The sequence below is a fragment of the Marmota marmota genome, unplaced genomic scaffold, assembly GCF_001458135.2.
Source record: "Marmota marmota marmota unplaced genomic scaffold, marMar, whole genome shotgun sequence".
Classification (NCBI taxonomy): Eukaryota; Metazoa; Chordata; class Mammalia; order Rodentia; family Sciuridae; genus Marmota; species Marmota marmota.
The window spans coordinates 133623-138714 of record NW_026000061.1 but is presented as its reverse complement, the minus strand read 5'-3'; the positions used below and the strand labels follow the sequence as shown (position 1 = coordinate 138714).

Genomic DNA, 5092 nt, shown 5'->3' with positions numbered 1-5092 from the left:
AGGGTACTAGTAAAGCAAAATGAGCTCTCTAAAATACTTGCTAAATGATATTACCTCAGCTCTTCAAACCTGATCCTAGGTAGAGGCCTACTGATATGATTACACTATGATGCATCCTTCTCCATAAGTGAGAATCTTCAAATACTTATTGACTAAGAGTAGGAACAGCAGTTATGATAAACCATCCATTCAGTCCTACAAGTGATGAAGGACATAGAGCAGGTTTTATATGGGACAATCACTATGTATAAGGTGATTCTGAATTATTTCAATGATATTAAGATTTCGGAAATTGTGCCTAAAATAATTGAGTTTTGTTATAAATGATGAAAATTCAAATTATGTAATTAAAACAACTTTATAAAATACATTACTGCATATTAGCTCAATTTAAAATTTGTCAAGTTTGATTACTGAAGACATTTGTGTATATATGTAAGCACTTGATTAATTACACTAATGCATAATTATTAAAAATACTAGGGATGAGCTAACAGAAAAATACAGGTTCTTCAGTTTCAAATCAAATCATACCTGACATACAAGAAAAAGGCAGTTTATGTTGCTGCTAAAATGGGAAAGACTATGAATCTTTCATAATAAAGGTGGTGACAATCCCAGCTTACACTTGTTATTAACCATGTGCCAAGCATTATTAACTGAGTATTAACCTGTTTTCTTATCTGCAATATGGTATATTATATATCTCATAAGGTTGTGTGAGGATTAAACCAGAAATGCAAAACTTCAGGAGTTGCAATAGGTAAGTGATCAATAAATAGTTCCTATTGTTACCATTTGGGACAGTGCAACCAGGTACCCAGGTTTATTGTGACCACCTCAAATAAGATTGAGGCTGGTAGAGAGAGAAGCTTCAAGTACAAGACCCACTACTTTTGCAGGGAACGAACACAAAAGTGTATTTGACCTTATGACCTTAGGGCTTTGTTATTAAGAGCCCACATTCTCAAATCATAGGTATTAGATATGAAATTCAATTTTAGAGTCAAATAAAAATGTTATCTTGACTTTGAAAGAAAAATAGAAAGTACCTTGGGCTATGGTGAATGAGGAAACCCAAGTTACAACTTAAGGTAGCTATTACTACTTATGCCCTCATTCTGAAGCTTGGAGAGTTGCAAATGATGGCATGGCCAATATCTTCTTTGACCAGAGTGTTATAAGACTTCTCAAAAACAACATAAATACTAGTCTGGAGACCAGAGCACAAAAATAGGTAAGAGAAATAGGGAGAGGATGATGTATACAAGGTCTCTTAGAGCAACGCAAACAACACAAACGAGGAATGGGTTGTATACATAACCAGGGAATCTGCTTTGGAGGTCACTGTATGCTGAGCTTCCATCAGAAAGATGATAAGTGAAGTGGGCTTAAGTAGCTGTGGCTAATTTAACTAGATGTGAAACAGTATGTCTTCAAAATGTAATGGAAGGTTTGGAGCATATAATGTGGAAAAAGGAGATTCAGATAACATAACCTTATAAATGACTAATCATTCTGTGAGTTTTCCCCACCAAAGATGGCTATTTATCTTCACAATAAAGAGTCGTGCTGCATCTTGAAAACAAAAAGAACTATTAATTAAGTATGATAACCATCCATAACAACAATCCTTAGAATAAATTTTTAAAGTTAGAAGAGCCTTTTCACATGAATAATAGCTCCTTAAAATCCCCTGGATTTTTCTACTACAATGTGGCCACAAGAAGCCTCAATTTTTTTTTAATTTATCATTTTAAGACTTATATACAGCAGAATCAAATGTAAGTTATTGGAAAAAATTAAAAAAAAAATGTACCATGGTCTACGGTGAATGAGGAAACCCAAGTTCCAACTTAAGGCAGCTACTACTATGCTGTAGAACTGCCACAGGGAAGGCTGGCCCAAGAAGGAAGCCTACTAATATTAAAAGAAGCTAGAGACCTGCATTCTTATTTAAAAGTATAATTTCAAAACCTAACTCCCACATAAATATTAAGGAGGCTAAAACAAAAAACTCTTGGCAAGCCATTTTCCAAGACCCTGGGCTTACAAATTCTATGCCCAACCACACTAGCATTTTAATGGCATTCATAATCTTCTCAAGTCCTAATTTTTCCCTACAATTTTGCTTTCTGAAATTTGCCTCAGCTTATGGAACCAGAACAAATGAAACATAAAAATGTTAAAAAAATACACTTTCTGTATTTTCATTTTCTTGACCCAATTTAGGAATATTCCCAAAACAGGCACTGGAGAGTAAATCAAAGTAGTACTATACGTAAAACTCAAACTCCTTAACAATAAGTTTTATTTCAATTAAAATATTTCTATAACAACTTCTGATCAGAAATACATTAACTGAGAATAACTCACTTGTAATGAAAAGAAGACTGTTAAGGCTAGTAAATATTTTTTCTTTATTTCTTTTCTTTTCAGTTTTTTTCCTGGTACCAGGGATTGAATCCAAAGTACTCAACCACCTGGCCACATCCCCAGCCACCCCCGCCCCCCGTTTATAAATTTTGAGACAGCGTCTTGCTAGGTTGCAGAGGCTACCTTTTAAATTGTGATCCTCTTGATTCAGCCTTTTGAGCAGCTGGGATTACAGGTGTGTGCCACCCTGTGCAGCAATCCCTGCTTTTTACAAACCATTGTATCTTGTATTTTTAAAAGAATTCTTGAACCTTTAGAATCCTTAGCCAAGGACAATGAAAGAAAAACACTATCCTATGGTTTCTGATTGATGCTTTAACTTGGATTTAGCTCATCATCAGTGTAGTATGTTTGTTATATTCTCCTTAATACCTCTTCTGATGTTATACTGAAAGTTTGACCAAATGAATTAAAAAATATCCTGAAGTAATATTTGACTGTATTTTATAAATTTACAATCACTAGTGCTTAACGTATTGTTTATAATATTAGCTATTTTACAGGTCCCCATCTAAAACAATCTACTGATGGAAAAAACAAATGCTGCCAATGGTTATACTTCCTCTCCTCCACAGCTTCAACAGTGCCTGAAGACTCCTTCCAAGTTGCAGATTATATGCATACTAAACATTTTTCCCTATCTTATTTTTGATAACTCTAAAGTCACTGACCCTGTCTTCTGGGTTCTCATTTTGGGATGTCCACCTCCACTTGCCTCCTTAACTGCCAATTTACTTCAGCCAGGATCCAGGAAAATATCTGAGTATTTGCCTGAGTTTTGAAGATGCAGGTGTTCTAACAATCAATGCTTATCCTGGAGGCCCAAAGAAAGCTAGTATAGCAATAACCGCATGGGTCAATTAAGGTATTTAGGCATTTGTTTCTTATCTGTCTCATGGGATAATGCTATCATTAAATACATTATCATACTTAATTTGCTAAAGTGTGCAATGCACAGACAATAGAAAATAATGGTGCTATTGGCTAATACTGGTTATCCCACTCCTATCAGTGATACTACCAACAACAACAACCATTTAGCATCTAAATCAGAGGCAGCTATTTCCTACTTGAGCAGAAAGGACTTTAAATCGAAATATCACAAAAGACACAGGAGTCTGTTTGAACTACTACAACCCAGCACTATTAGGAGTTTGTAATAACCACCGTAATAATTCATTTTATCTTTCAATGCAATATCACTTACAAAGTCCGAGGAGTCACAAAATCAAGGATCCTCTACATTGTGAATACACAATGGAAAAATGAGATGCAGAAAGAGAATGTGAGGAGGGGGCACGCATATTTTAAAATAACCCTATTTCCACTTAGCATGTGCAACAACAACAACAAAATAAATCCCAAACTCCAGCAGCACAAATGGATGTTTCCTAAGGAAAACAAAAGGCTAGAGATTGTGAGGAAAGCTTAAGGAAAGTAAGTCTGGATGTCTGTAAAGGATCATTCTCAAACAAACGCCATGGGAACTAGTCAGATCCCACCCCACCCCATCATTCCCGAATCCCAATCTCCAAACCCTGACGAAAAGTTGAGAGAGAATCCGACGCAGCACAGATCCTGTGGCACACCACAGCACTAGCAAAGAAACGCGGGAACACAATGCAGAAGCAGCTTACTATTCCCAGGTGGGAAAACAGGAGGAGGCACCAGCTGGCCGCAGCCCCCTGGGGAGTTCGGTGCAGCTCCACGACTGGGAGGCAACATCCTGGGGAAAGGGAGGAGGTCCGGTGTGCGGGCTCATAGGGACCCGGCCGGCATCGCGAGACAAACGCCCCACACTCACAATTCTGCCATCCACGCTCCTTCCTGCAGCTCCCTCCAGTTCTCCTTAGTCGCTCCACCCTGTGGGTCCACGGAACCCGCCAAGCAACAGCACCCACAATGTCAAGGAAACCTCTAGAGTGCGCCTGGACCGCCTCACGTCCACCCTTGGGACAGCGCCGCCACCCGCCTTCTGCTTATGCGCACAGGGGTGCAGCCAGTGCACTCCACCAGCAGGATCCAGGTCGGAGCCAGGAGGGAACTAGGTAGGGCGCTAACCCCAGTGCTCCGGACAGAAAGGCATTGCCTTACCCCGACTGCGGTGTGGCGCGTCCAATCCGCGGAAAAGTCCGAAACTGGGCGTGGGGCCCTGCCTTACCCCGCCTGCGTGCGGCTGGTCCACCCCGCCAAAAGTCCGAAACTGGGCGTGGGGCGGTGCTTTACCCCGCCTCCGGTGCGGGGAAAGTCTGAAACTGGGCATGGGGGGGTGCCGCTGGTCCAACCCGTGAAATGTCCCAACCTGGGCGTGGGGCGCTGCCTTACCCCGCCCCCCGTGTGCAGCTGCTCCAACCCTTCGAAAAGTCCGAAGCTGGGCGTGAGGCACAGCTGGACCCGCCTTCACTGAAAAATGGCTGGCACCAGGGTTTTATCGCCAGATGGTTGGTATTTAACAATCGCTCAAGCTCATTGTTAAGATGATTCTTGCAATAAGTCTCTGTGTCCTCTTCTTCAATTCCTTGCATTTCCCAAATGTCCCTCTTTGTTTTCATGTTTCATTGATTTTTTTTAATATATATTTTTAGTTGTAGATAGGCACAATGTGTTCATTTGTTTATTTATTTATTTTTATGTGGTGCTGAGGATGGAACCCAGT

The 5092-nt window shown here is 40.1% G+C and overlaps 1 pseudogene; it reads right to left on the bottom strand.

Annotated features, from left to right (window-relative positions):
* Positions 1–1258: 1258 nt before the first annotated feature.
* Positions 1259–1405, bottom strand: LOC125619943 (annotated as a pseudogene).
* Between the last annotated feature and the right edge of the window lie 3687 nt (positions 1406–5092).